Source organism: Theropithecus gelada, chromosome 6 (genome assembly GCF_003255815.1).
Source record: "Theropithecus gelada isolate Dixy chromosome 6, Tgel_1.0, whole genome shotgun sequence".
Taxonomy (NCBI): domain Eukaryota; kingdom Metazoa; phylum Chordata; class Mammalia; order Primates; family Cercopithecidae; genus Theropithecus; species Theropithecus gelada.
In genome coordinates, this window is record NC_037673.1 from 156,045,779 (window position 1) to 156,065,572 (window position 19,794).

Sequence of the window (19,794 nt, forward strand, 5' to 3'; positions counted from 1 at the left end):
CTGGGCTTCCATCAAGAGAGTCCTGATGATGCCCAAGAAGGACAATTGATGAAGAATCAAACACAGGGGATTTTAGGGCAGTGAAACATCATATGGCAATTGAAGTATCATATTACATGTGATACTATAATGGTAGATACATGATGTCACACATTTGTCAAAACTCATAGACCCATGTTGCACACAGAGTGAATTCTAATGTAAACCATGAACTGAATAATAATGTATCAATATTGATTCATTAATTATAACAAATGTACCACACTCATGCAAGATGTTAATAACAGGGAAAGCGGTGTTGGGGTAGGGGACTGTATATGGGAACTCTCTGTACTATCTGCTCAATTTTTCAGGAAATGGAAAACTGTTCTAAAAAATGAAGTCTATTAACTAAAAAACATTTCAAAAATACACCCAGAGAAGTACAGTGTATTCAGGAAGTAGCATTTGACTAGAAGTCTGGGTCCCAGAATGCTGGTCCTGCTTGGCCATTCACTAGCTGTGTGGCTTTGGAGAAGTCACTTCACCTCTCTGGATTTGACCATAGAGTTGGACCACATGATCTTTAAACCAATTCTCCCTTCTGATAGCATAAGATCTCAGGATTACTTACTTTAGATTTGTCACCCTTGTCCAGATTTTGAATGTCAGTAGTAATCAAAACATGCCTTTCACTTTGCTGTCTGGCAAGAAATAATGGAATGAATAAAACGCAAGTCTTTCCCCCTTACCCTGGAGCTCAGAAGCCTCTCTAGAGCTAGCAAGACCCATATAAAAGTCAGGCATAAGGCAAATAAGGCAAGCTGATTTTTTTTTCCAGATAAAGTTGATTTTTTTTCTCTTTGCATAATTTGATTTTAATGTTCTGCCCTTGTTAAGTTCTCTCCCACTTGTAGACATTTACACAATGGGTTATAATCATATTATTGTATTGTTGATCATTAACCATGGGTTAACCTTTTAAATGGACTTATGTAGCTTATTAAGTATGCCATTCACGAAGACTAGAGATAAGGCCTGGTTTTGGATCATGGGTATGAACAAACATCTCTGGGTGTCTGTGCTTGGCAGGTAGCCAACTTGATGCTGAGCTCTGATTGGTTGGATGCTCTTGGGGCCATGCGAACTCAGGTCCAGGATGCTCTTGGGGCCATGCGACCTCAGGTCCAGGATGCTCTTGGGGCCATGCGACCTCGTGGTGCACGTTCATGGGATGGTGGGCTGAGGCAACCTCACTGGTCTTGAAGGAATGTCGATCTCATTGGAAAGTGTATGTAGCAAAGAATAATTTTCAATTTTCCCTAAGTAAATATCTGGCAAAGCCTAGAATTGGATCATGTCCAATTCTGCAGATAAAATGCCCCCAAACACATTTGCCCTGAAGCAAGGCTGAAAATATATGCACATTTATATTTGTCTAATTGAAGCAAATCTCATTAATGTGAATAATGCAGAATAATGTACAGTGGTGTAGTGGTTTATATTCTCATGCTCGTCTAGAAGGGAGTTCATTATGGTCCATCAGGAGGTTAGCACTTACTGAGGCTCTTTCTATATGAGGTCTTTACACATGTAAGCTCTTACTTAGTCCAGGAATAGCAAATACACAGCAGCACTTGTACCTCAACTCTCCCTCCTAAGCTCAAGGCAGACATTACTAATGTAAAATGACATTCTTGCCTGCAGAGATGGCAGTAGCCCTCAAAGGGGGCTTGTAAGAAGAACCTCCCTGCCCAATGAAGTCAACAAGCTTATCTTCATGGGAAGCCACCTTTCCTGGAGAAGAAAGATCTTGCTTCTTGGAGATGACTGTCTTTAAGCTCATAGACTAATGTACCAGGTTGTTAAATTGACTTTTATTGCATTCTTAGAGGCTTCACTGAGTCCCCAGAACAGAGGTCAGTGATTGTTAAGCACCCATCCTTTCTGGAAAACATAGATGCTAGACATATCCTTGGGAAGTTTCTGAGAGAGAGAGCAAAAATGGTCCCTCATGTCCATCATTCACATCCATGCTGTGTAAGAGAAAGAAAACCAGACATTTAAAGATAGAATTAAATGAAGGGATGTCTTGGGAGTGAGTAGTTCTCTCCAACCACCACTACTACTTCCAGTCAAATAAAAGAGCTGCAAGAGTAAATGGTGGAGGTATTTGGGATGCGTTCCTCTGCCTAGAAGACGCTGAAAGCTGGAGGCTGGCTGGAAATGACGGTGATGGTGGGGCTAGGAGACAGGGTGGCAGGAGGAGCAACAGCACTTATATCATTTGTGGGGCAAGATAAATGGGTTTTCCCGTGGGCTGAGTAGACACAGAGGAGGGCAGTCAGGCTCAGCCTCTCTGAAAGGGCTCCACCCCAGAGGGCTGCCTGTCTGTTTTTTTTTTATCCAAATGTCAGTTCAAATGTTACATCCTCAGAGATGCCTCCCCTGACCACCAGGGCAATAGAGTGTTCCCTGTAGTCACACTTTATTACACCACCTGGTTTATTTCCTTGATACTACTTACAATATAAACTTATGTTTTCCTTTGTTAGTTTATTTATTGTCTGGTACCTGTCCAAAGTTTCACAGGAAGAATTAGAGGTGGAGAAGTGAGGATTTGGGGAAGGAATCTCAAAGAGGATATTCTTTACAAAGTAGAATCGTCTTACTAAATTTAAGTTCCATGAGAGCAGGACTTTATTCATCTTATTCACCACTATTCCAGGTACTTGGAATAGAACCTGGCACATAGTAGCTACTCAACAAAAATGTGTAAACTAAGTACATCTCTGCCAAGCAAGAGCCCTAAGAGATAAATAGACTGGTTCTGAGAATGGCATTTTTTCCAGTCCATGGCCTGCTTGTAAATGTCTGTGTTAAAGGGTGTAGAGGGAGAAGCAGGTAGGAACCATAAACTGGAATACATTTTTTGTCCTCTCTGGTTTTCTATTATGCCTGTGCTTCACTGTCTGGATAACCAGGAAGTAACACTTTAGGGAAGGTTTTTCCTTCTCCTTTCCTCCTAGTCTCTTCTTATAATCTGCAAAGTCTGCTGGCCCCTGGAAACTCACATGGCCACTTAGTTGGTTTTGATTGATTGGATTGGCAGTGATGAGCTCTCCCCAGCTTTGATATGCCTCCAGGCTTCAGGGAAAGTTGAGCCCCTGGCCAGATGTTTGGAGACAATTTGGAAAGGTGGAAATATACAAAGGATATGCATTTGCTAGTGTTATTTGTGGATTTTGTGCACATCCTCCTGAGTCATGTTAAATTAAAATCATTTACTTTAAGCAAGTGTGTGTCTTCAGTAATTGGGACCCCCAAAAAACAAATTTATTGAAAAAACATGGGTAAACCAGGGTGTTTTAAAAGCCATTCATTTCTCATGCTTTTGGTTAGAATCACAAATTAAACATCCATAAACCTAGTCATACAGTGAAGTGAGAAATTACAGCCTTTTCTTTCTGTAAGAATTTTTTGAAAGATTGAAATAAAAATCAAAATACATTTGAACAGCACTTTCCAGTTTACCAGCACTTCTACCTATATTATATCATGTGGTTGAAAAAAGACAAATCATTTAGTAAACTTTAAACTGATAAAGTCATAAAGCTGAAGAAACTTCTGGCTGTTCAGTGAGTAAATGAATGTTTGAGTGCAATGTGGAGACAGAATCATCATGATGATTAGATTAGAATTAGGATTGTACATCAGGTTGACCTTGAATCATGGATCACATAACAGAAAGTTAGATAAGGCTGCTTTGAGAACTAAAATGACCAAAAAGTGCAATCATATCCATGTTAAGGTTTGTGGAGCCCAGAGTAAGACTAATAGAGAGACCTATTTACATATGTATGAATATTTAAAATGTGTAAATAAAGCCAGAAAACTGTTAAATTAAAATATAGTTGATCCTTCTACCTTGACAAGTAGAACTTGATGACTCTCTGGAAGGCCAGATTTGAATTGTGAATTCTTGGATGCCTCAGGTGGATGTTTCTGACAGAACATGGAAGGGTAAGATGAGTCTCACTTGGTGCCACCTCCTTCCCTTTTCACTCCCAGCTCCATCTTATACCACAGGGACCTCAAGTGCAGGCAAGTGGATATCCCAATCCCACATCCAATCTCCATCCACACCTCGTCAGAAAGGTGGGCCCTGGGGAAGGGGTCTGCCTGGTCCTCAGAAGTGAACTCAAGGCCATTAAGTCAGGCAATTCCAGGGTGCTGGGTACTTAGTATGAAGAAGATGGGTGCAGGCTCTGGGCAGACATGTTTCCTTGGGCCCTGAGAGTCCTCACTCCATAAGGAAAGGTATAGTCAGAGGAGGAACAAACAGGCCTCTCTAAAGTGCAGGAACCTGGGCAGGGCCCCTTGTGCCTGGATCTAAAGGTAGTACCAAATTTAATGATAGTGCTATGGTCTGAATGTTTGTGTGCCTCCCAAGTTCATGCATTAAAATTCTAACCCCCAAGGTGATATTAGGAGGTGAGGCTTTGGGAGGTGATTAGGTGATGGGATTAGTGCCTCCTATAAAAGAAGCCTGAGAGGGACCTTCACCCCTTACTCCAGATTAGGTTACAATAAGAAGACAGCTGTCTATGAACAAGGGAAATGGGCCCTTATCATATGCCAAATCTGCCAGTGCCTCGATTGTGGACTTCCCAGCCTCTAGAATTATGAGAAATAAATTTATGTTTTTCATAAGCCACCTACTTTCGGGAGTTTTTGTTGTAGCAGCTCAAACAGACTAAGATAGTTGAAGTTAAACTGAGCGTTGTTTGCTTCTCAACTTTTTTCTTAGGTACTCTTTCCTTTACGTGAAACATTTGTAAATACTATAGTACCTAAAGCTACACTAACCAAAGACCTATTTTAAGTGATGCTCCATTTAGCTTTAAAACACATATTGAAAGGGGGCCACTTGGGATGAAGAATTCAGTAGTTAGGACAAACGAACCAAAATTTCAAATAGAAAACAGATAAAACATTCCATTTCTAGTCTAGACAGGTGAACTAAAAGAGCTATAATACCATAATAGTGTCTTTCAAAGTATAACTTCTTGTTTCCAAAACACTTTCACTTGTATATGTATCATTGAGTTCTTGTGAAATTAAGATATATGTACTCTAGACAAATATAAAAAGGAACACTTGACACTGTGAGGAGTAAATTTATAGACTCCATTAGCCAAGGAATGGTGGAAATGAGAGGTAGAACAATGTAGAAAGAGAAATCAAAGGCACTAAACAGGCTTCAGCCTGGGCCAGCTCTGATCTTTGGATAGTGGCCCCTGAAGTGCTTGACTGAGAAAATCTTTCGTCGTGCCTGGCCTCAGTGGTTGGTAATAAATTAGCCATGACTGTTACAATCAAAGAAGGGGCCATGACGGTATGTGGGCTGTGAATGTGCCACTTCTGGGCTGGACAAATGCACGTGGCTGACAGTAAGGGCAAGCAGGATGCTTGGGGTTATCCTTAATCTTTTGAGGTTGTTGACAAGGAGAACAATCAATGCAAATTCTCAACAAGAATTCTCATGTTTTTGAATATTTCTGTCTTTCTCTAGCAAAAGCAATTTGGGTTTCTTGGAAAAAGAAGTTGCTTTCAACTTACTTTCTGATATGGAAAAAAGATGAGATAGACACCTGTTAAGGTGTTAATTGGTGATGACCGGATAAATAGAAGACCTAGATTCTTTTCTCATCTCTGTCACTAACTAGCTGTGTGACTTTGAGCAAATCCCTTAACCCCTCCAGACCTCTATTTCCTTGTCTCCAAAATAGGGATGTTATCTGAGTGATCTCTTAGAGCTTTGTGAGGCTTAAAGGAGTTAGTAACAAGGCAATCACTTGAAATATAAAACATTACACCGTTGTAAACCATTATGATTCCACTGAAAAATTAGCACATTAGTCTAGGGTAGCATTTCCCAAAATGTGTTTTTGGAACATCAGTTCTATGGGATGTCAACTGGTATTATGCTAAAGCTATCAAACAAACAAACAAACAAAAAAGTGTTTTCTGGCCAAATAAATTTAGAAAACTCAAGGCTAAACAAGCTTACATAGGTATTTTACCACATAAATTATTAGTCTTAATAATTTAATGTGCATTGTGAATCATTAAAATGAGGAAATTATATGCAGTAGTTCAGACACTTCTGTGGACATAAAACTCTTATTTTGTCAACATATTAGCCTTTCAGAACACAGTCCTTTGGAAATTATTAAACAATCTACTCTTCAAGTTCTTTTCTGACTTGAATGCCGTCTGATTCATTCATTTATTCAACAAATTATTATTTTTTTTTTTTGAGACGGAGTCTCGCTCTGTCGCCCAGGCTGGAGTGCAGTGGCCGGATCTCAGCTCACTGCAAGCTCCGCCTCCCGGGTTCATGCCATTCTCCTGCCTCAGCCTCCCGAGTAGCTGGGACTACAGGCTCCCGCCACCTCGCCCGGCTAGTTTTTTGTATTTTTTTTTAGTAGAGACGGGGTTTCACCGTGTTAGCCAGGATGGTCTCGATCTCCTGACCTCGTGATCCGCCCGTCTCGGCCTCCCAAAGTGCTGGGATTACAGGCTTGAGCCACCGCGCCCGGCCCTATTCAACAAATTATTATAGAGTCCCTGTGATATGCCAGGCACTGTTCAGTGTTAAAAAAAATACATCAGTGTACAATACATAAACAAATGCTTGCTTTCATGGAGCTTACATTCTAGCAGGATTTGATGTCACTCACTCAAAGTGTACTCATGCTTAGAGAAGTCACTGCTATCCCTTAACTCAAAGATATAAAGTTGTAAAGTAGAATCATTAAAAACAGAGAAAGGCCAGTGGGGAAGGATAGTTTGTGGGGAAAGTAGGGAAGACTGCGTATCACTCTGCCTCCCTATCCCTCAGCCTCTGAGTCGAGGTTAAACTATGAACTCAGATCTGAAGAAGCAGATGACTTCTGCATCAGGGGCACACAATCCCATTTGTTTATTTGTTTATTCATTAATGCCACTATTCAGCATATAGTTATAGGCATGATATATGTCATACACAACAATGCGTAAGACCCAATTTGTACCCCCAGAGCTGACTTCCAGGTGGGCAGGCAGATCAGGATGAGAGATTGTGCCTGTGTGTTATATGTGCTATGGGGGAAAGGACAAGGTGATGTGGGGGCACATTGCAGGGGCACTGAACCCTAGACATCAGAGAAGACATCTTAAAGTGACATTTAATTTAAATTATCCAGAGGGCAATAGGAGTTTGTTTAGCAAACTGGCTTAGGGTGAGTTGGGGGAAGCAGTGAATAGGAAAAGCACTCTAGTCAGTGGACACAATATGTACCTAACAAAACTCCCATGACAAGTTTTACACAGTGGAACTGGCGCTAAAGACATATGTATATATTAGAGTTCTGTGTATGACTTTCTTTGAAAAAGGTTCTGTTGTTGCAATAAAACTTGAAAACCATTAGTGGTTTCCCAAAGGAAATTTTTGAGGCTACTGCCATGTTTATAATTCTTAAATTCTACTGCTTACATAAGTCTTTCTGTCAAAAGTATTTGCATTTTCATGGGGGATTTTGGAAGACTGCGATTTCTTTCACATCTGAGGTGCACATTGCTGCTGGCAGGTGGTATTTGTTGAAATGATTTTGGTTATAAAGGACAGAAACCTCAATTCAAGATTACTTTAGCAAAATAGGAAATTAATTATCTTACATGACAAAACAATTCAGAGAACGTTTGATCCAGAAATTCCAAATCCAGTCTCTCTCTCTTTCAGTTGTCTGGGCTTCATTCTCAGTCTCAGCATGGCGGCAAGAGGGCTGCCAGTGTCTCCATGTCTGCATCTTTCATGTCCAATTCTAGTGGAAAAGAGGGTTGTCTTCCTGAAGCTACCACATAAATCCTTGTATTCACTCTGATTGTACCATCTTATCTCATATGCTCATTCCCAAACCAATCACTGTAGCCAAGAGGGTGAAACTACGGAGATTGGATAGGCCTGGATCACATAATCCAATCCTGGAGCAGGAAGTATAGTGCCATCCAAACCACATGACTGAGAATGATTTCCTAAAAAAATTCCTAGGGCTATAAGCAGAATAGGCAGGGAGGCAGAAGGGGAAGGAGACAGAGATAGAGATAGGGAGAAAGAAAGAGAGTCAAGAAAGAAGGGAAAAAAGAGAAGTATCACAGAAAAAAGGAAGAAAAAAATCTCCTATTTCCTTTTAACAAATGTAAAAAATGCATAACACTATGAAGAATTTTTGGTTGTTAGAAATGGAAGGGAAGTAGGAAGAAAAGAGGAAGCATTGTGAATTGACACTAATTAGATGTGAGTATTCCTGAGTCTGCCGTTTATCAGTCTCTAGGTAGGAAAGGAATTTAAAGATCATCAATTCATTGGATGCTTGAACCTCCTTCAGCTACACAGCCAGCATACAATCAACTTATGTCCTTAAATACCTCCCAGTGATAGGAAACTCATGCCTCTGTTAGCTAATCACTTCATTGCTGAGTATCTCCCATTGTTCGTTTATTAGTTCTCGTAATGATCTGAAGTCTTCCTCCTTGTAACTCTGCTGGCTTCAGTTCTCTCTTATCCATGAAGGGAAAGCCTAATTCAGTGGGAGTAAACATTCAGTGGGGATAAACTGGTAGACTATGACCAAATCTGAATCTAGACAAGGTCGTTACCCAGCACAATAAATTAAATGTGGTTGACTGTGGGTGCTTTGGGTGGGCAGGCACAGCTCTTTTCCTGTAGCCCTACAACTTCCTGCTGTTCACTCCCTGGGAACTTCGTATATTTATGTTACCTGCCTGGACTGGGAAGGGATGTGATTTCACAATTCCTGGTCTAATTCTTCTTTCACATAGTAGTTGATCAGGCACTTGAAGGCTGTTATGTGATGGATAAAAAAAGGGGAGAAAGCAAAAACAGAAAGAAAAAGAATGAAACTGGAAGTAATACAGTCTAGTGAGTTCTTCCTTAAAGCATCACCTTGAGGGTAATGTTTACTTTCTCCAGTGATACTGCTTTGGCTCAAAAGGATTTTCAAACTCCTCTTGGAATATTTTTCAGAGCCTGAAGCACGTTCTTTGAATATCCTCAATGGTGGTGAATCCTCATTCTTTGGGGGTGGTTTTGATTTTTGAAAGAAGCCAGAAGTCATTGAGAGCTGAGTGTTGATCAACATGGTGGCTGCTGCATCTGCCTCATCTTTCTTGTGTCCAAAGCAAAGTGCAATGATGCGCTCATGAGTCTGAGATCCTTGTAGGTTCCTTTTAATTAATTCATTCATTTATTGTTTTATTTTAATTTCATTAACTTAATAACCAACACTTTCACATGTTTCACATTTTCAAAGGCACAAAAGAATATATGGTAAAAAGTCCTTTTCCTTTTCTTGCCCCCCAGCCACCTGGTTTACCTTCTGTGTTTTGTGTGTATCCTTCCAGAAAGAGCCTACTCCTATCCCTTAATTGACTTGAAGAAGGCCCAGAGAGATATCTCTAAGTAACTGAAGAACTGCTTGAATGCCGGCTGAAGAGCATTGCAGTGTGTGTAAGCTCTGATGCGTTTATGCCAAATGCAGGCGTCAATACTTTATCCTTAGGACCCTGAGAAGTCTCTGTAATAGGAGGCAGTTTCCTGAGCTATGCGAGGTCAGGTGGGTTATTTTTCTCTTGAGCTTTGGTTTTCTCATGTGTAAAATGGGGATAATGTCAACAACCTCCTTCACAGGTTATTATAAGGATTAAGTGCAATGATGTGTGAAAATGTTCTAAGGAGGTTTATTGTATGTATTGACTTAGCTCAACCACAGTACCCAGTGGTTTAGTCAAACACTAGTCTAGATGTCTCTGTGAAGGTATTTTGTAAATGTGATTAACATCTGCAATCGGTTAACTTTAAGTAAAGCAGATTACCCTCCATATTGTAGGTGAACCCCATCTAATCAGTTGAAAGCTTAGAGCAAAAACTGAAGTTTTCTAGAGAAGAAATTCAGCATTAAGACTGTAGCCTAGATATCCTGCCCAAGTTTCCTACCTGCTGGCCTGTCCTATGGATTTCAGGTTCAAGACTGCAACTTCAACTCTTACTTGAATTACCAACTTCCTGGCCTGCCCTACAGGTCTGGGACTTACCAGCTGCCACAATTTTGTCAGCCAGTTTCTGAAAATAAATCTTTTTCTCTCTCTCTCTCTCTATATATATATCTATATACATACATATATACATATATAGATATATATATATAGTCTATTGTATTCTACTGATTCGTTTCTCTGGAGAACTCTGACTGATACAGAGGGAGAAAACTGCATTGCAGTGAGGCGGGTGTTGAAATAAACCTAGGTTTTAGTCCTGGGTCTCTCTCTGACTGGCTAAGCAGCTAAGCAGCCCTGGGAAAGACCCCTGATACTACTGAGCTTCTGGTGTCATCACCTGCCTAATGCCTCTCAACATTGCTGGGAAGATGGACATCATGAAGATGATTCGTCAGGCATCCTATATGTGCAGGTTATAATTATTTGAGTCCGCCCTGCTTTGACAGCACACATATCCTTAAAGTCATGCTTTGGTGGCTCCCAGACCTATAACCTCTTCAGAGATGTTTTCTTCCCAGGCAATGATTCTTGGCTCTGTCTCTGTGAAGCTCATAGTCAGGTAATGAAATCCAGTGCAGCCTCAAGTAGTTGTCAAGGGGGATAGAGGGCTCCACCCAAGACCTCAGTGGGCTCTGCACCCACAGGCAAGGGGAAGCAGAGGGAGGAGCGTAGGGGAAAGTGGAGGGAGGAACTTATGGAGGCAGGAGTAGGGGCGGGGGAGGGGAGGGGAATGAGAGAGGAAGGAGGACGTGTGTTAAGATGGATCCCCAGGGGTCCAGGGCTGATTTGCTGGGGTAGCTGGGTCTGCTCTGAAGATTGCAGGCTGATTGCAGCAGATTAGCTGGGACCTAAAAGGGGCCTTGTCAGAGCCCATGAATCCAGTGCTGAATTTTCTGCTATTTCTCTTATCTCGGGATAGAGCCAATCAAAACAGAGAGGACTGGGGATGGCGGGGAGAAGCACTATGACTAACCTGCCTCCTTTGCCATCACAGTGCGTCAGAACACCACTCAGTCCCATTTCCACTTGTTTTCTGCTCTGCCAGGGATTCAAGAACTGGCACTTGAGAGGGATGAAACTTTCTGTGGTGTCTAAGAGGCCCCATGTTGCTTTCCACCCCACCCTGGTGTTCTTTGTTTCATCACTCAAATCTTTTCTTTCATACCACTTATCACAAGCTGAAATTATTTGATAAAAAATTATTCACCAAAAACTGCTCTCTCCACCAGAATGTGCCACTTTATCTTATTTGCCTGCCTCTGTAGTGCCAGTTCCCAGCAGAGTGGTGCATGGTAATGCCCCTAAAAATATTTATTAAGGAATGGGATGGATGGATGGATGAATACCATTTACAAAGGGCCTTCTTTGTGCCAGGCAAGAAGCCCAGAGCTGTACAGGCATTTCTCATCTGCTTTTAATGATAGCTCTGTGAAGAAGGTATGATCATCTTTATTTTACTGATAAGAAAACTAAAGTCCAGAAAGTCAAGTAACAAGTCCATGGTCACACAGTCAGACCTGGGATTCTAATCTAGGTTTGACTGACTCCAAAGTATATGTTCTTAATTACAATACCATGGATAAAATATGCATTTTCTGCCGTGTGGGCATCGATTGGCAGTTGCTGCCAGGAGCCCTTAGCTGAGAAGAATATTGAAGCAATGTCCAAATTGGTGGAGAAGAGTGCAGAGATCAATTAGTAATGTCTGCAAGGGGTGAAGTAGAATGTCTAGCGGCACATGTGCCATCTGTTTTTCATTTTAACACATATTATATTGCCTCCCTAAAGATGTGAACTAGAGGCAAAGAAAAAAGAGAGAGAGAGAGAGACAGAGAGAAACTAGGAGGCAGAAATGCTTGACTTCTTTTCTGGCCCTAGTTTTCACCCCTTCTTGTTGAACTTATCTTTTCTTTAACATGAGAACACATCTATCTACATGCTTATTTGGAGGATGGAGTGCAATCAGAAGTAGGAAAAAGCTTTGAAAAGTCTTGGAAGCAAAGGTTGTGATATTGCTTCTTAAGCTGACTTTATGATGCTTGAGGGGCTTCGGGTTACCTGATATTTCTGTGGGACTCCAACACTCCTGGCAAAGATGCTGTTATTATTTCCCAAAAACCTTTCAAACAAATCAGGTGCAGGGAATGAGGAGAGGTGATAGGCTGCAGAGCTGGACATTGGGAATTGGAGCCTGTTGCACTTAAGACTGCAATGTGTTGGCCATGGAATAATCATCATGTATTTACCCTGCCGGACTAAAACCTGGGAGTAGGACAGTAGATTGGTTAAGAGTGGGGCCTGTAGAGTTTAAGTCCCAATATTACTGCTTACTGTGTAGTCTTGGACAAGTTACTTAATCTATTTGAGCCTTGATTTCTTACATAAAATAGCCTCTATCCAAGGACCTGATATGAGAATTAAATGAGACAGTTTGAGGCCAGGTGCCGTGGCTCATGCCTGTAATCTCAGCACTCGGGGAGGCCGAAGCAGGTGGGTCACTTGAGGCCAGGAGTTTGAGAGCAGCCTGGCCAATATGGTGAAACCCCGTCTCTACTAAAAATACAAAAATTAGCTGGAAGTGGTAGCGCGCGTGCCTGTAATTCCAGCTACTTGGGAGGCTGAGGCACGAGAATCACTTGAACCCAGGAGGTGGAGGTTGCAGTAAGCTGAGATTGCGCCACTGCACTCCAGCTTGGGTGACTGAGTGAGACTCTGTCTCGGAAAAAAAAAAAAAATTAAAATTAAATTAAATTAAAATAAATAAATAAAGACATAAGACAGTTTGTAGAAGAAAACAATATGGCCCTGGCATACAACAAGCACAAAATGCATGTTAATTGCTGTCTGTGAGGAATCTGTATGCGCACGTGGAAAATGGAAAATCAGAGCAATGATCTGAATCTATCTATGTTGTTCCAAGCCAGATAACTGGTGGTATTTTGGTTTTTGTTTGTTTTCCTACTTTTTTGTTTGCATCTGGATGTTCTGAATACTCAGACTTAGTGTTTTTCTCAAAAAGAAGACGGGCAAGGTTGTTCCAAACTGTTCATCTCCTTGAAGTATCCAGTGTATAGTTCTTGCTGCTGTTAGGCCTCTCTCTAATTGAACAAGGGGAAAAATCACCCTCTCAATGCGTGTTGAAAAACTGGGTTTTGAGAATATGAAGTTGGGCATTGCCACACTTGCCCATCATGAAACACACTGACCCAGAATAGTCATTCTTCTCTTCATCTTCTGTAAGCAATAGCTTAGGCCATGGTTATGTATGGTGATAGCTACCATTTATTATGAGACACTAATTGTGTGCCAGGAACTTCATTCTCCTGACAGCCCTATAAGGTAGCCACTATTGCCACTCCTGGTTTGCAGATAATGAGATTACAGCCAGGTATGTTTAACTGTGTAGTCTTGGACAAGTTACTTAATCTATTTGAGCCTTGATTTCTTACATAAAATAGCCTCTATCCAAAGACCTGATATGAGAATTAAATGAGACAGTTTGAAATGGGATGGATGGATGGATGAATACCATTTACAGGTATTCATCCAGGAAGTAGCAGAGATAGGATTCAAAAGTCTAAGTCTACAACCAGGAAGTAGCAGAGATAGGATTCAAACCCAGGTCACTCAGGCCTCAGCATCCCCGTGCTAACCACTTAGTCATATTATCTAATGGGAACTCTGGCTTAGTGAAGAATGTGTTTGGCAGAAGGGATGAAATGTCAGATTCATAAATGAGGTGCTGTGAGAGATGGTGGAGGGGTCACAGCCATGGTTCTCATGCCCAGCTGCCCAGCTGCCCAGCTGAATCCCCTGAGGAGCATTCATGAAATAGAGATGACTGGTCCCCACCCACAAAACTGTTGATGCACTTGATCTGAGATGGAGCCAGAGCTTTCCAGGTGATTCTGATGGGCTTCTAGGCTTGAGAACCACTGGGGCAGAGGAAGAAGGTTTGGGGAGAGATTTAGCGAATTCCTTGTAGTTAGGAATTTTTCCATTCCCTCATAGGAAGTGGCTAATTCACATTGCAGGTGGTGTACCTTTATCTCAGTATCTCCATTTGCAGGATGTGGGCAATGGAGCTTGACAACATTGCAGACTGCTGTGTGGATCAACAGCTCGTAATGTGCCATTTAAATGGGAAGCACTGGGATGAAGTGTTCTTGGGGCTTGAAGTGACCCCATTTTATTTTCAGTGTGGGGGTGCCTGGGCCACATCCTAAGCAACTTTGAATCATCTGGACCCACTGGACAGCAAGTGGTTAATCCTGTAAGGCCGGGGTGTGAGGGATCCGGTCACACAGCTGGGGGTAACTGGGGAGCTCTCCCTGTCCCATCCTTTGGTTGAGGAACAGTGTGAGCCAACACATAATTAGAACCATTAACACATAATTAGAACCATTCTCCATATTGAACTGGCTTTCAATATGGAGAATGAGATTTGTGGCTCCTGCTCACTAAGGAAATATGAAACGGTAAACACACTTCCAGTTATGGATGGGGCTAAACACACCATTAAACTGAATGCTAATAGCTGCCTCCTGCTCCCTTCGAACATTCCACCGTAGCGACCAGCAGGTGCCCTTTTCTTGCCTTCTCTTTCAGCTTCCCATAATTCTCTTCTGCCGTGGTCCTTTGGATGATAATGGGCACATGCTTGAAATAGTAGTTAGAGAATAAGAATTTAACAACAACAACAACCACAACCACAACAACAACAACAAAAAGCAAATGAGGCTGGAGTAGGTTTTCAGCTCCTCATATTATTGGCTTGTAGGCTGTAGCAATCTCAGGTATTGAGAATAAGCCAAAACAGACTGAGATGAATATCTTTAATTGACATGAGTGTCTTAAATATACTGCATGCTAAAGGCATCAAGCTTGACTTCTGAAGTTCAGTCACTAAGCTGTGGGAGCATCATTACTTACGGTTTAACAATTGGAGGCCAAGAGTTTGACATATTGAGTATAAATCCTTCCCTATTGCCTAATGGCTGTGTGGCCTTGGATGAATAACTTTCTCTCTCTGTGTCTAAGCTTTTCCATCTATAAATCATGGCTAATAATAATAAACTTTTCCTCATAGGGCTATTGCGGGGGTGGAGTGATTAAAGACACATGGGTATAAAGCTTTCAGTACAGTGCCTGGCACAAAGATTCTTGATAATCAACAGCTATTCTGATGATGATGATGATGATATGATTAACAACTTGCTGGGCAACGTTAGGCCTATAACTTCCCTGAGCTTCAAATTTTTCATCTGCAAAAGGCGAGCTAATCACAGCACTTGAGTCATTTGCTTAAGGCTCTAGATAAGAATTAAATGATGAAAAGGACTTGGCACAGGTCTTGGCACATAATAAGAGCTCAAGGAGGACTTGCTGAATGAATGGGAAAAAATAAATGAATGCTATGTCAGCTGGAGAAACTCAGTCATCAGACCCAAAGCATTTAATATGAGACACAGAGGAAGAAAAATACAAACAGCCCTGGACTCTTTGTCAGTTACATTTTTTAGAGCCGAAGACCTTCCGTTGCTTCCTTTCTCCTTGTTGCGTCCGTTCCTCCCGCCCCTTATCAAGACGGGGTGCTGGAAAAGAGAAAGCATGATGCTGACACACATAAATGAAACCCCAGTATCACAAGGGGCGCCTAGCAAGGCGTCAGACAGGAAGGGCCATAAATAACCGAGTGGCCTGTGCACCAGGCTCAGTCTGTGAAGCCGGTCAGTAGGATCTCTTCGGTCCCTGCCCTGGCCCCTCAAGTGGCCAGTGTCCTCACCTTGAGCCCCACACCCTCCTTCCCCATCTAATGCCCCTCCTAGGTCTGTTCCCCAGGGCAGTGACTCATACTCTGAATTGCTTCTCCCTCCTCTGCCAAACTCCAGCTTTCCCTGGGAGAAAACAGTCTGGTAAGCCAGTCACTGAAATAATTGCTTAGTCAGCCATTCTCACGGGGGTAACTGAAATGTGTTTTAAATAGCATTTGTGGTTTTAATTTCTAATTATAAAAGTGATACGTACTTATTTTAGAAAACTTTGGGGAAAAAGTCTGGGGAACATATCCAAGCATGTGGAAAAAAATACGAATCCTGAGGCCCAGGTCACAGCCCAGGCCAATTTGATCAGAATTTCTAGGGGTGGCATCCTAGAGCAGGATTGTTTTACTAAGTTCCCTGGGTGATTCCATTGCAGAAAAGGTTCTTTACTTAGAGATACCTGCCAATAATACTTTGAAGTATTTTCTTTACTTTTTATATTGATATTCAGATTATACTGTGTATGTTATTCAAAACCTGAATTTTTTTGCCTGATGATATATTATGAACATCTTTCCATATCATCAAATATTCTTTGAAAACATGATTTTTAAAATGGGCATGTAATGTTCCATCTTATGGATGCACATAATTAATTTAGCTAACAATCCATTATTAGACATGTTTCTAAATTTTGCCAATTAAAACAATACTGAGATGTATTTCTACTTCTCTCTCTGATCACTTATTTAGCTGACACATAGCATGTAATCGTATGCTGGACATCATTCTAAGGCATTCCATACATTTCATTTAATCCTTACAACCAGACTATGATATTAGCCCCATTTTAGATATGAGGAAACTGAGGTTCAGAGAGCCTAAATCACATAACTGGTAAATGGTGGAGCTAGTTCATGCTCTGGAATTAAAATTGTTGGGTTGGAAAAAAAAAAAATGAACATTTTTAAGGCTTTTGAAGCACACTGCCAAATGACCTACCAGGAAGGTTATAACGATTCACTTCTTCACCAGCAGCATGTGGAAGACAGTGCAGGGGTCTCTGAATTTGAAAATAATTCTACAAACCAATGGAATCCCTCCATTTAACCCCCCCCCCACCCTTATTGCAGGTCTACTATGTATGGAAAGAGTTTTTTGGAGTAGGGTTTTAAAAAATGGTCTCTAATAGCTGTATAGCATGGCTTTACAGTTTGTAAGTGGTGTTCCAAGCATAAGACAGCATATTGCTTTTGTGGAGGGAGGGAAGAGGGACTGCCCAGAATCCTTCAGCTTGTGCCACCTGATGGCCGGCCCTGTGGGAGAGTTTTAAGACTGTTCCTGAGCACTGGTCCTTCTCTAATGGTCTTTTTCTTCCCACCCCTCTTTTGGGGAAAATGCTTTTGGTAAGACAGAGAAAAGAGACAAACATTTCCAAATACAGTAGTTAATGGAAGAGGTGCTGTGAGAGGAGAGATGGCATTGTTAGAGCAAAATTTGCTGAGCTTTTGGTGTTTTACCGAAGGGCCCAAAGCCCCCTTCCCTGAAAGAATCTGACTCAACTCTCTTCAGCTCCCAATGGGAGTAAATGGAACTGCTTTTCTGGGAGCCCTGGAGGGAGGGCAGAGGAGCCCAAAAGGCCAACAGGACAAGGGAATCCCAAGAAAGGGAGGAAAAGCTAGGCAAGAGGGAAAAGATGTCTGGAAGCCCACCAAGGGGCTTGAGGTGGGCTGATGTGTCTCAATGAGAAACATACAAAGCTCTGTGCACTACCCTTTGGTTCCTGTGTATATCTGTCAAATATAATAGTTAGCTTGGTCATTATCATTTCTCTTTTGGAAGAGGATTGTGCCTCCCCTGCCATTCCCTCTCCCACCACACATACGTACACTGACATCATCAACCTTTCTGAGGGATTTCCTATTTGTAGCAGGAAAGCAAAAAACTTCCCATGACTATGAGTTTCTTGAGAACAGAGCTCCATGCCTTTTTTAGAAAAAATTATATTCATTCTCAGTGGCTCTGTCAGGTCAAAATTTTAATTTCCATTCACAGGGCAACCTATTGAGGTTTGATTGAGGCTTCAGTGGGAATTACGTTAGTGAACTCTATTTTGGCTGCCAGCTAGAGAATCCCACTTCAAACTTCCTTAAATACAAAAAAAAAGAGTACTATATACCCGTAAAAAAGAATGAGATCCCGTCATTTCCAACAACATGGATGGAACTGGAGGTCATTATGTTAAGTGAAACAAGCCAGATACAGAAAGACAAAAAGCACATGTTCTCACTTGTCTATAGCAGCTAAAAATAAGAACAACTGGACTCTGATTATGGCCCAAAAAACAGGAAAGTCCAGGATGGGGAGCAGGTTTGGCTAGATTCCGAATTTTGAAGGATGTTGTTTGTTTTTCTCTCTCTCTCCATCTTTCTTTGGACTGGCCTCATTTTTTCCTATTTATGAATAGGCTTCCTTCACACGTCCAAAGATCCTTCCTTCGGATTTTACGTATGGATGCTGAAAGAGAGAGAAAAATCCTTGTTGCCCAGGTCATTGCTAATCTGTGTTGCTCACGTGTGGGGGCTGCTTGTGCCTTTCTCTTGGGTGACTCCAGCTTCACAATCTAGTGGAGAGAGAAGACTGCTCTCCCAGTGCCCATACACCAGTCCCAGAAAGATAGACTGGCTGGCTTAGTTTGAGTCACATCAGGTCAACTGACTACTGTTTCCAGTGGAATAGAGTGTCACGAGTGGCCAGACCATTTATAGGACAACCTATGTGGTCAGGAGTGGCATCTGTTGCCCAAAGAAAAGGGTGGACAAATAGTGTGTCAGGAAAGACACAACTCCCCAAGAACCCTGTAGTGGTTCAGACTCATGGTTTCCCAGTCCAGACTCTCAGCTGGTCCAGTTAATTCGGATTTTTATTTCTGTCTTTAATGGCATGTCTTTCTTGCACTTTTCTATCTGCAAAATAAGATAAGCACTCATTTTTATTAAAGTCTGATTTTTTTAACCTTTCCTCTTCATTCATTGCTTCCCTGTAATTTTAAAACATGCAGATATCATTATATGTACTGCTATTCTTTTTTTTTTTTTCCTTTTTAATTTTTAATGACCAAAACAAAACATCTAAAACCGCAGCTTCTGGAAGAACCACTTGTTCTTGCCTGTCTTGTATCTCTCGTCAAACTTGACCTTGGCCTCTTGTCGGGCCTTGCGTTTAAGAGCAGGATCTCTGAAGACATCTTTATTGACGACAGTTTTGTCCAAGGGGATATCCACAGAGTACCTTGTGGGCATTAGGTGATTGTAGTTATAAACTTTCACAAAAGACTTGATCTTTGACCTCTTGGCGATCTTCTTCTTGCCCATGGCAGCTGTCACTTTGCTGGGGTAGCGGTCAATTCCAGCCACCAGAGCATGGCTGTAGGGGCAATCTGAGGTGCCATCATCAATGTTCTTCACGATGACGGCTTTGCGTCCAGAGTAGCGTCCAGCCAGGACAAGCACCACCTTCCCAGGTTTCATGAACTTGCCCATTTCGGCAGCAACCACTCAGGCCTACAGCAAAAAGGTGTACTGCTATTCTTGAATGAGTAGATCTACTTTAGCAGTCTTGATTTCTCGACCAGTTACTTGCTGTAAACTGCTTTAAATATCAGGTCTGGACACACTCCTCTGTTGAAGCAGCCTCTTGAAGGCCACTAATGACCCCTGGGTGCTGAATCCATTGTCCTTTCTTGGCTGCATTGTCCTGGCTGCTGCAGCAGTCCGTGATGGGCAATCTTACTTTCCCGCACCATCTCCATTTTGGGAGTAAAAATGTCCTCATTAAGGACCCAGAAAAACTATTTTCCTTCTTGGCACTTCTGCCCTTTTGGGCTGCCTGGTTTTGTTCTCCATCTGTAAATAGAGAAGGGACTCATTGT

General features: G+C 41.8%; 1 pseudogene across 1 annotated transcript; it reads right to left on the bottom strand.

Annotated features, from left to right (window-relative positions):
- Positions 1-18,946: 18,946 nt before the first annotated feature.
- Positions 18,947-19,440, bottom strand: LOC112626697 (annotated as a pseudogene). Its single transcript, XR_003119944.1, has one exon. The product of XR_003119944.1 is annotated as a 60S ribosomal protein L27 pseudogene (transcript).
- Positions 19,441-19,794: the final 354 nt, after the last annotated feature.